The 12,627-nt window shown below is 43.3% G+C and overlaps 2 long non-coding RNA genes across 3 annotated transcripts in view; one reads left to right on the top strand and one right to left on the bottom strand.

Annotated features, from left to right (window-relative positions):
* Nucleotides 1-12,627, bottom strand: part of LOC147363358 (uncharacterized) — a 45,995-nt gene that overhangs the window by 17,676 nt on the left and 15,692 nt on the right. The window lies entirely within an intron of this gene.
* On the top strand, nt 6,488-7,872 carry LOC147363359 (uncharacterized). Its single transcript, XR_015137011.1, has 3 exons — nt 6,488-6,552; nt 6,763-6,809; nt 7,666-7,872. It is a non-coding gene; the product is annotated as an uncharacterized LOC147363359 (long non-coding RNA).

Below are 12,627 nucleotides of genomic sequence, written 5' to 3'. Positions count from 1 at the left end.
TATTCATTATCTTGATTATAGCAATGGTTTCATGGCTGTATACATATGTCAGGACTCATCAGTTTGTATTGTTAAATATGTATAGTTAATTGTATACCAACTATAATTTAATAAAGGCTTTATAAAGTAGATGGAAGAAAGAAAAACTCACCCTCTGTCATCAATAGGCAATACAGGGTCATGGCTAGATGTGGGCCCTGGAGGCTTCTCTAGGCTTGGATTCAGGATCTATGTAAGACTTACTAGTGTAAGAAGTGAAATGAAGTGAAAGTCACTAAGTCGTGTCCAACTCTTTACGACCCCATAGACTGTACAGTCCATGGAATTCTCTAGCCAGGATACTGGAATAGGTAGCCTTTCCCTTTTCCAGGGGATCTTCCAAACCCAGGGATTGAACCCAGGTCTCCCACATTGCAGGTGGATTCTTTACCAGCTGAGCCACAAGGGAAGCCCAAGAATACTGGAGTGGGTAGCCTATTCTTTCTCCAGGATATCTTCTGACCAGAAATCAAACCAGGGTCTCCTGCATTGCAGGCGGATTCTTTACCAACTGAACTATGATCTTGGCCAAATCATGTGATCTTGCTAAAGCCTGCTATCCTCACCTGGGAATGGGGATAATAACAGTGCTGTGAAATTTATAAAGTACTTGGAACAGCAGCTCAAGTGTGGGAAATGTCGGGATTGTCACTGTCATAATCATCCTTTGTAAAGCTGATGATTGAAATGCAAAACAGACAGACACTGGAGATCAGCATCCAGGTGGGTGTGTGGAGGGGAGTCTGTGAGAAGTAAGAACTCAGGTCTGACAGGGATATCCAGAAGTCCCACTGCCTCAAGGAATGGTGTTTTGGGACAAACGTCTGACCAGCCAGGTTTAGCAGGTCTAGAAACTGCAAGGAAAAGAGAGACACCTTGTTGGTATCACATTAGACACAGTAGAAGACAAACTTTTCTCCGTCCCTCTTGCCCTGACAGTGGCTTTCTTACATATCAGAGGGATTACCTTTCAGTGTTCTAATGCTTTCCAGTCAACCACCCCTTGTGTTTGACATCCTTCATGTCTTACACTAGATCCTGGGGTACCACCCAAGACAGTCAGCACTGCTTCAGCTTCTCTCTGGTCTGGGCGATCAGAGCACTCACCTAGCTTTAGTCTCTGCCCAGAAGAACAGCAACAGGACAGTGGTAATGCCATTGGCTGACCACTCATAGTAAAGGCAGTCAAATCCAGAGAAATGCAAGACTTCGGTGGAAATACTGAACTGAAGCAGGTGGAGGGTGAGAAGGGAAGATGGCCAGTTAGAAATTGGAGGTGATTCTCCAGGATCCATCACCAAGCCATGTAAGCATAAATCCGAAAAAACAAGTAAACAAAAAACACATGAAATCAGCAGTCAGGGCTGTGATGGGATCCAGCTGGCCAGAAGCCTGGGCCTAGGCAATTTCATTCTCTGGGAGAGGCTCCTACAGGGGGAAGGAGAAAGGGAAAAGGGGGAGAAGAATCATTCTAATTAATAAAGAGGCGAGTCAGGCCAGTGCATCCATCAGCTACTGCACGGTGGAGGGGCACCTCAGCTTGAAAGAACCTCAACAAAGGACAAGGGCTCTTAAGAGCTCATGGCTCAAAATCCAGCTGCACTGCTATGCTGGTTGCACTCCATTTGCACACACGCACACACATGTCCCCTCCTCCTCCATCCTGCTCTGTGCCTGGATGACTGACCCCTTTAGGCTGCATCCTCTGGGTTCTGGATGGGTTTGGCCAATGGGAGCCTCTGGGTGGATGGGAGATCAGGAGAAATGAGAATCAGGATATTTCTTCCCTGTTCCTTCCTTGCTTTGAATCCTGGTCCTGGCAGTGGCTGGGTCCCTCTGTGATTCTAGGTCGACCTCCATGGGTCCAGTTCTCACCCATCTCTGGTCCCACTCTTTCCACTCCTTGATCTTTTAGGTTTGTAGGTGTTCAGAACTTCTTGTGGTTGCTCCTGTCTAGGTGCCTTATCAGTCTTAACCTCGCCCTCGCCTTGTGAAGTGAAATCTGTTTGAACCATCTTCAGTAGATCCACTTGTTAGCTGTATAATAACTGGAGACAGTCACTCCCCAGGCTCCACTTTCTCATTTGTGGTGGGGACACCAGAGGATGTGAGGACTTGAGGTTAATGTACATGGTTAGCCACTCCTGATCTCCTGGGAAACACTCTAGTGGAGGACCCTCAGGATGTGACTCTTGTATTCTGTAGGTCTCCTAGTTCTTTCTCCTGCCCCCACTGCCCCCTTGGATAAACCCTGCTCACTCAGAACGAAGGAGAGAAGAAGAACATCCCTCTGGTGCCTCATCACACATGGGAATACAGGAGGGGCACTCTGCCAGCCCCCACATCAACCTTGCCCTGACAAAAGTCAGCCTGCCCGGAATAAGAAAGTAACCGCAGCCGAGAAAGGTAAAGCCAAACCTGAAAACACAGGAACTGAGAGTTTCAGCCAACACAGGCCTGCAGCGTCCTTGCAGAGTGCTGTTTATGAGGCAGTAAACTATTTAAATGCTGTATTTTGGAACCCGCAAGGTCTCCTTGAATGGCTTATGAGAAGGTACTGCTAATAAGAGCTCCAGGAGGACTGGAGGGGGAGATGAGGGCACCTTTGCCTCGAAGCTGCAAGTTTCTGGGGGAGGACGGAGGCTCTGTCTGCAAGTTTCTGGGGGAGGACGGAGGCTCTGTGGGGAGCAGCAGAGTCTGGAGAGAAAAGGATGCCAGAACGGGGGGTGCCCCTGGGGAAGTCTCCACGGTTCAGGCAGGGCAGCCAGAATCACAGGTGCAAAAGGCCGATTTTGTGTGCTCTGCAAAGTTGTGAGGAAGATACTTTTTGCAGCAGGCAAGAGGGCTATGGTGTGGTGTTCAAAAGCATGGCACAGGGTCTGAGCTTAAATCCTGACTTAGCCATTTGTTTGTTGAATGACCTTGGCAAAGGTACTTACCCTCTCTGTGACTCAGTTTGGTCACCTGAAACATGGGGATGATAATAGTAATAAGTGAGCTTCCCTGGTGGCTCAGATGGCAAAGAATCTGCCTGCAATGTAGGAGACCTGAGCGTGATCCCCGGGTTGGGAATCAACCCAGGGAGAATTCCCTGGGTTTTCTCCATGCTTGGAGAATCCCCATGGACAGAGGAGCCTAATGGGCTACAGTCCATGGGGTCACAGAGAGTCAGACACGACTGAGCAACTAAGCACACACATGCCTGTGTTATCGAGTTTCCGATGATTACATTAGATAATATTTACTGTGTACTCAGCATGGGACTTAGCACATGTTAAATGCTCAAAAAATTATCTATTATCAATGTTACCACCACACCCATCTGTTTCCATCTACCTTTTCCTAGCTCCAAAGACAGCAAAGGTTGCTAGGAGATTAGCACATAATATCTTGAACACCTATTTCTGGGAAGGTGATATAGCAACACAAATTCCAGGTCCAAATCAACTCTCACAGCCCAGCAGGGTCCAGAGGCTGCTGGAGTAGAAGAGCAGAAACTGGGGAGAGGCCTTCCCTTGTGGCTCAGTGGTAAAGAATTCGCCTGCCAATGCAGGAGACACGGGTTTGAGCCCTGATCCGGGAACATCCCACATGCCTTGGGGCAACTGAGCCCATGAACCATAACTACTGAATTACTGCAAATACTCAACACATATGCTGCAACTACTAAAGCCTGCTCGCCTCATAGCCTGGGCACTGCAGCAAGAGAAGCCACCGCAATGAGAAGCCTGCGCACCACGGAGAGTAGCCCCAACTAGCTGCAACTAGGGAGAAGTTTACACAGCAGTGAAGACCCAGCAAAGCCATAATAAATTAATAAATTTTTTTAAAAGGAAAAGAAACTAGGGAGAGTAAAGTGACCAGTGCCAAGTGAGCTACATACAAACAACCCCACAACAGTGCTGGTGGCCCTTTTGAGGCAGGACCTAGGAACTCTTTGACGCAGGACTGGCAAAACAGGACATAACTGTGTACTCCTTTGTAGAAGGCAAAATAGTTGGGAGAGGGTCTCAGTTTTGAAAACCCATCATCATCCATAAGAAATACAATCTGCTGCTGATAGAAAGAAGCTGTATAACAAGAAAGAATATGGTGCCAAGGGAAGAGGCCAGCTGGTACCCAGGAGGGTTTCCAAGGCCATAGCAAACCTTGATGAATTTCCCAAGGTCTGAGACTCTCCCTCATCAGGCTCCAAAACTTGATGTTGTCAACAGACTGAGGGTGGATTCTCTTTTAGGGGTAGATTTACTTCAACCAGAGTAATAAAACACTGATACACAGACCAAAATGCTAATTCATTCTTCTTTCTTCCCTTATTGATAATATTTAATGAATACCTATAAATAAAAGTCTCTAATCTAGTAGAACATATATTCTAGTTGGGGAGAAAAAAATAAATATCTATCCAGAGAATCAGAAAATAAGCCACAGACTGGGAGAAAATATTTACAAAAGATATATCTGAAAAGGAATGTTAACTAAAATGTTTAAAAAGGACTCTTAAAATTCAGTAATAAGAAAATGAACATGATTAAAAATTGGAGGAAAAATCTGAACAAATAGATACCTCACCACAGAAAATGCAGATGAAAAATATGAAAAGAGCTTATGAAAAGAGGCACAAAATCACATGTCATTAGGGAACTGTGAGTTAAAACAGCAATGGGATACCTCTACACCACTATTACGAATGGACAAAATCAGAAATCATAATAACACTAGGTGGTGGGGAGGACCTGGAGCAATAGGAACTCACATTCACTGCTGGTGGGGATTATAAAATGGAACAGCCACTCTGGAAGACAGTCTGCCAGTTTCTTACAAAACTGAACATGCTCCTACCACGTGATCCAGCAGTCAAGCTCCTTGATATTTACCCGAAGGAGTGGAAAACTTAGGTCCACACAAAAGCCTGCACCCAAACTTTACAGCAGCTTTATTCATAACTGCCCAGACTTGGAAGCAACCAAGATGTTCTTCTGAAGGGGAATGGATAAATAAAACTGTGGTCCATCCAGACAATGGAGTATTATTCAGCAATAAAAAGAAATGAGTTAATAAGTCATGCAAAGATGTGGAGGAAAATTAAATGCATATTACTAAGTGAAAGAAGCCCATCTGAAAAGGCTATATATTGTATGAGTCCAACTACATGACATTCTGGAAGAGGCAAAACTATGGCTATATGAAAATATCAAAGGTTGCCAGGAGTTTGGGAGAAGCAGGGATAAATAAGCGGAGGACAGAGAATTTTTAGAGCTATAAAACTACTCTGAATGATCCTATACTATTGGCTATATGCCATTACAAATTTGTCAAAACCCATAAAATGTACAACAAAAACTGTCTGCTTATGTAAATTATGGACTTTGGTCGATATTGAGGAAATAAGTGTGTCACACTGGTGCGTATGGGAGGTGGAGCGGGGAGGGCTTTCGTGGGAGTGTCCCATGCCTTCAGCTCCACTTTGTGTTGAACCCAAAACTGCTGCAAACAAGAGTCTATTAATTTTTTCTGGTGGGGGACTGCTCTGTGTGGTACAAGGGATCCCAGTTCCCTGACCAAGGATTGAACCCATGCCCCGTGCAGTGGAAGCGCAGTCTTAACCACTGGACAACCAGGAAAGTCCCTGTTAATTTTTTTAATCTATAAATAGCTAACAGAGAATGATAAACACCAGGGTTAGGTGTGGGGAATATGAGGATGAAGGGCCACTTAGCTAAGGCAAGGCCACCTCCTTAGAGCCAAGATCAGAGGCGTTTCATGCAAAGGGAATGGCAAGTATGCAAGTCCTGAGTAAAGTGCCCAACAGACTGGAACCCCTGCCTCTGTGTGCCTGCGCTCCTTTTCCCTGCAGGCACCCAGTGCAGGAAGGTGAGTTACAGGAAGAAGGCTGTGTGGTGAGCAAGGAGCCACGGCAAAGGAGGAAGTGGCTCCAGGTAGTGACCCGGCAGAGGACAGCAATGGCCTCTCGCCAGCCCGGGCCTCACCCTGCCCAGGGCCAAGATGTCCGTAGATGAAGGCTGCTCCCCACAGGCAGTTCTGGGGGCTCTGTCCCCTCGCCCTCGCCTTCCACACACCCTTTCTTCAGGTTGGTTAATGCAAGTTAGTCCGCTACCATTAAATCTTGCCTGGGCAAATTATCCAAATAATTTGACCTCTCTGTGTCTATTTTTTTGTCTACAAAATAAGGAGAGTAAGAGCTAGCTTGCGGGGCTCTGGGGTGGAAAGGAGGAGTCCATGAGGTAAAGAAGCTTTGGAAAGCCCCTTGTGCTAGAAGTAGTCATTCAATAGTGGATTAGTTTAACTGCTGTTATCCACATTATTTTGACTATTCTGGCCCAGTCTATGAGCCTAGTCAGCAATTTAAGAAATGACAGTAGATAAAGTATAGACTTTGTTCAAATTTCACAAAATTTTATGCAAGTGCATTATTTGTTTTCATACCTTATTCAGGACTCCATATTGTATTTCACTGCATTGAGCAGCTTCAGCTGCATGCAACAAATTCTGGTAAATTCTCTTTTCATTTTTATTCTGTTACAAATATTTTCTAATTTTCCTTGTTATGTCTTCTTAGATACACTCATTATCTAAAAGTGGACATTTAATTTCCAAGTACATGAAATTTTGTTTAAAGTATCTTTAATATTAATTTCTCATTTTGATACTAATTTCTCATTTAAATGCTTTCTTTGCCAACACCCTTTGTGTTTTTTTCAGTCTAACTTTATTGAGCCTTTTGATGACCAAGTTGAAGATCTCTATTGGTAAGTGTCACACTGCATTTTAAAATATGTGGGTTATTTTCAAATATCTTTAGATATTGATTTCTAACATAATTCCACAGTGATAAGAGAACAGATTCTGTATGATTTCAATGTTTTTAGATGATGAAATTTTTGAACCTTGTTTTATGTCCCTGAGTATGTTCTGGTGTCTCCTAGTTTACAGTATATGGGAACTTGAATAGAATTTGTATCCTACTGTTGTGTGAAAATTATATAAATCTTAATTATATTGAATCGGTTCACAGTGCTTTTCAAATCTACTATATCCTTCTACATCTCCGTATATTTATTCTATTAATTTTTGAGAGTTTGATATTGAAGATCCAACTAAAAATTAATTTATCTACTTAAAAAATAATTGTAGTGTATAGTGAAACTATATGTAATCTTGTTCTATATTTTCCAAGACTCCTGTAAATGTGTTAGAAGCATTTTTAAATTACTTCCATAATTTAAAAAAATAAACATTTGTTGATGTTTGACAGAAAACAACAAAATTCTGTAAAGCAATTATCCTTCAATTAAAAAATAAATACATTTTAAAAAATAAAAATTAAAAAATAGCAGTAGAGCATAGGAATGACCCATAGGCATGGCTCTGGGCACATGAATGATCTGCACAACCCCAGGCAAGTTATTAATATTTATACTCTCTGCCTCAGTTTGCCCACCTGCATAATGGAGCTACTGATAGACCCTACTTAACGGAGTTGCTGTGAAGATGGAATGAGTTAATCCACATAAAGCTGTTAGAACAGTGCCTGGTAACTGGTGGGGGTCCAGATGCCCACTGCTGTCATATGCCATATTTTTTACTTCCATTTTTGACTTCTAGGAAACAGTTTCCCTGGAAAGAAATGTGAGCAAACCTGTTGGGGAGGTCATACGGAGAGAAAGAGACCCTGGAGGATAAGAAGGCACATAGGAAAGAACCAAGGCGCCCCAGTGGACAGCCAGCACCCAGACATGTGAATGAGGCCGTCTTGATTCTTAAGATGCCATGGCTGACAGCAGATAAAGCAAAGATGAGTGTCCCAGCCAAGCCATGCCCAAATTCCTGCCTGCCTAAAATCCTGAACAATCAAATGATCATTCTTCTATGCCATTGGGTTTGGGGTGGTTTGCAATATGCATATATTTATATATAATATATATGTATTTATATACATATATAAATACCTAAAAATAGCTCAGTGGTAAAAAATCCACCTGCCAAGCAGGAGACACCTGCCAAGTAAAAGATGAGGGTTTTGATCCCTGCGTCAGGAAGATCCCCTGGAGAAGGAAATGGCACCCCACTCCAGTATTCTTGCCTGGGAAAATCCCATGGACAGAGGAGCCTGGCGGGCTACAGTCCGTTGGGTCACAAAGAATTGGACATGACTGAGCAACTAAGCATAATAACTAAATCCATAAAACAAACCCACGACTGCATCCATCATGTGTTGATTTTCTAGTTTCATTCTCACAGGCCAATCTTATGTCTCCTTTATATCTCATCTATACAATTAATAAGGGAGCTCATATTTTCTGGTAATAAATCAAAGAGTGAAATAATCCAGCAAAGTTAAGAAGGTGTGGTCTCTGCTCTTGGGAAACTTGAAGCTAAAATGGCCTTAAAGGGAAAATAAAGGTACCATGGAATACAGAATAAAAAGACAAATCCCTCACCTTTGCATAATGTTTTGGACTTTCTCAGAGTCATCAGAAATCACATGATTTTCCTTCAAAGCACCTAACAGCAAACAGTTAACGCTGGCTGACCACTTCCCATTTGCCCAGCACTCACCCGAGCATTTACATATTATCATAAAGGACCAAGTTGTAGTTTCCAAAAATGGCTGTCATGGGACTTCCCTGGCAGTCCAGTGGTTAATAGTCTGCTTACATTGCATGGGGTACAGGTTCAATCCCTGGCCAGGGAATTAAGATTCCACATGCCACATGGTATGACCAAATAAAACAAAAAATAACCAAAACAAATGGCTGCAAGAATACATCCCATCCTACATGCTCTTCTTGTGACACGATGTCACCATTCTTATTCCACAGCAAGAGAAGCCACCGCAATGAGAAACCCATGCACTGCAACAAAGTATAGCCCCCGTTCACCACAACTAAGAGTAGCCCTCACTTCCCACAACTAGAGAAAGCCTGCAGGCAGCATTGAAGATCCAGCACAGCCAAAAATAAATAATAAATAAAATAAATTTAAAAAAAGAGAGAGAGAACTGAGCTCCTCTTACCCACAGCTGTACCCATAGGATCTAGCAGATGATAACCTGCTCAATAAGAATTTATTCAATGAATGAACATGTCAGCCCTCTTGAATCTCACAAACTACTGGAAGAGGTCAGTAAGGCAGATAAGAAAGACTGAGCCTAGCGATGTCAAGTGATTGGCCTAAAGCTACACTTCCAGCACCTATAAGAGTAAGATTAGATCTCTAGTCCGCTGACTCCTCCAATTGGTGCCCTTTCCCTGTGCCATGCTGATGTTAAGTAGATCCCATGTACATAGCTCTTTGTAACTGTCCTGAACTGGGGAGGCACCCTGGAATGAGGGCATCCAGATGAATCCAAGCCTGGCATCCTTCCTGAAACAAGTAGTCTTTACATGAGATGTTGGAGCCAGCATGGACTATGGCCTGCCTCTGAGACCTGAAGAGGGAATTCCAGGAGGAGAAGAAGCTTTCTGAGTGACTCCTTGTCTAAGTGAACTGGACATATGTGTAGTTGACAGTGGCCTTGCTAGTTAAAGAAAACAAGCAAGAGAAGCCTGGGATGAGCAAAGGTAAGGAATCAAGGGCTCTAGCGGGGCAGAGGGGCTCCTCTGTTGAGCTTGACATCTGCAGAAATGCTGAGTTTTCCACCTTCTAGCCCAAAGTAACTGGCTATCCAAAGGGGATCCTGGCCACAGGAAGAGATCTCTGTTCCCAGAGCACCAAGATCCAGATGAGGAAGATGAGGTGATTCCATCTGTCCTGAAAAGAGAGATGACAGACAAAGGGAGGGGAGAAGTGCTCTGCATTCTCCCCATTATTCTCTTTCTTCTAGCCTTCCTGAATTTGACAGTCTCCATTTTCTTACCAATGGAGGGTAAAATGACCACTAAGATTTCTTTTGAATCTTGGCAACAGAGCTAAGACTTTTATTAGCATGCAGTAAAAATGGTATTTGCCTCAGTAACAAATAAATTAAATCCTGGTTGACTTGGAGTTTAATACCTTGGCCTTTCGAAGTTCACTCACTGAGTGATTTACTTCCTTAGCTCCTTTAACCCAATATACTCAGCAGCTGACCTTCCAGTGGATACAATTTATCTTACCTCAACAATACAGATCACAGACCATCCTGAACATGGGTCTCAGAAATGATTCATAAAGATTAAATGTGCTTTAGTCATGCATACCATGGAGCAGTGAAAGGCAGCGTGGGTGGTAAGAGTGCTGGGTGGTCTCAGGAGTCTGGGAGGCCATCCTGATCATGACTGTGCACTAAACTTCTTGAAGCCTCAATTTTCCCATATGTCAAAATGGGAATCATATCATGTTAGCACAGAAGACTACTCCCTAAAAGTGAAATTCCATACTAAAGTATTCAACTTGACTCCTTCAGTACAGTTCACGGTTCACGTATTGCTGAAGCCTGGCTTGGAGAATTTTGAGCATTACTTTACTAGCGTGTGAGATGAGTGCAATTGTGCAGTAGTTTGAGCATTCTTTGGCATTGCCTTTCTTTGGGATTGGAATGAAAACTGACCTTTTCCAGTCCTGTGGCCACTGCTGAGTTTTCCAAATTTGCTGGCATATTGAGTGTAGCACTTTCACAGCATCATCTTTCAGGATGTGAAATAGCTCAACTGGAATTCCATCACCTCCACTAGCTTTGTTCGTAGTGATGCTTTCTAAGGCTCACTTGACTTCACATTCCAGGATGTCTGGCTCTAGGTCAGTGATCACACCATCGTGATTATCTGGGTCATGAAGATCTTTTTTGTACAGTTCTTCTGTGTATTCTTGCCACCTCTTCTTAATATCTTCTGCTTCTGTTAGGTCCATACCATTTCTGTCCTTTATTGAGCCCATCTTTACATGAAATGTTCCCTTGGTATCTCTAATTTTCTTGAAGAGATCTCTAGTCTTTCCCATTCTGTTGTTTTCCTCTATTTCTTTGCATTGATCGCTGAGGAAGGCTTTCTTATCTCTTCTTGTTATTCTTTGGAACTCTGCATTCAGATGCTTATATCTTTCCTTTTCTCCTTTGTTTTTCACTTCTCTTCTTTTCATGGATCACAATAAACTGTGGAAAATTCTGAAAGAGATGGGAACACCAGACCACCTGACCTGGCTCTTGAGAAACCTGTATGCAGGTCAGGAAGCAACAGTTAGAACTGGACATGGAACAACAGACTGGTTCCAAATAGGAAAAGGAGTATGTCAAGGCTGTATATTGTCACCCTGCTTATTTAACTTATATGCAGAGTACATCATGAGAAATGCTGGGCTGGAAGAAGCACAGGCTGGAATCAAGATTGCTGGGAGAAATATCAATAACCTCAGATATGCAGATGACACCACCCTTATGGCAGAAAGTGAAGAAGAACTCAAAAGCCTCTTGATGAAAGTGAAAGAGGAGAGTGAAACTGTTGGCTTAAAGCTCAACATTCAGAAAATGAAGATCATGGCATCTGGTCCCATCACTTCATAGCAAATAGATGGGGAAACAGTGAAAACAGTGGCTGACTTGATTTTTCTGGGCTCCGAAATCACTGCAGATTGTGATTGCAGCCATGAAATTAAAAGACGCTTACTTCTTGGAAGGAAAGTTATGATCAACCCAGACAGCATATTAAAAAGCAGAGATATTACTTTGCCAACAAAGGTCCATCTAGTCAATGCTATGTTTTTTCCAGTGGTCATGTAGGAATGTGAGAGTTGGACTATAAAGAAAGCTGAGCACAGAAGAATTGATGCTTTTGAACTATGGTGTTGGAGAAGGCTCTTGAGAGTCCCTTGGACTGTAAGGAGATCCAACCAGTCCATCCTAAAGGAGATCAGTCCTAGGTGTTCACTGGAACGACTGATTTTGAAGCTGCAACTCCAATACTTTGGCCACCTGGTGTGAAGAGCTGACTCATTTGAAAAGCCCCTGATGCTGGGGAAGATTGAGGGCAGGAGAAGGGGGTGACATAGGATGAGATGGTTGGATGGCATCACCAACTCAGTGGACGTGAGTTTGAGTAAATTCTGGGAGTTGGTGATGGACAGAGAGACCTGGTGTGCTGTAGTTCATGGGGTTGCAAAGAGTCGGACATGACTGAGTGACTGAACTGAACTGAACTACCTGAATTGCAGGAGAACCAAGTTCAATCCCTGAGTGGGAAGATCACTGGAGAAGGAATGGCTACCCACCCCAGTATTCTTGCCTGGGAAAATCCTATGGACTGAGGAGCCTGGCAGGTTACAGTCTATGGGTCGCAGAATTGGACATGACTGAGCGACTATTGCACACATAGCTTTACATATACTAATGTTTATGTAATAATAAGCTATGTATTATAGATTTTGCTATACATTAAATCCATATGACTTTTGTCTGTCTACCCACGTTTTGCCTAACCTTCAGTTCCCACATTGTCTCGCCTTCTCCATGCAGCCTTCTTTACTGATCACAGCGTTTACTGCCTCTGCAGTGCACCCTGCCACTCTCGCCAGCCTTTACTGGCGGCTGTTCTTTGTCTTATCTCCCGTAGTAGATAGAGAGTCTTGAAAATAGGGATTCCATTGAACATTCCA

Source organism: Bos grunniens, chromosome 11 (genome assembly GCF_055505025.1).
Source record: "Bos grunniens cultivar Pamir isolate PY7600 chromosome 11, Bosgru_T2T1.0, whole genome shotgun sequence".
Taxonomy (NCBI): Eukaryota; Metazoa; Chordata; class Mammalia; order Artiodactyla; family Bovidae; genus Bos; species Bos grunniens.
This window is presented reverse-complemented; position numbering and strand designations above follow the sequence as displayed.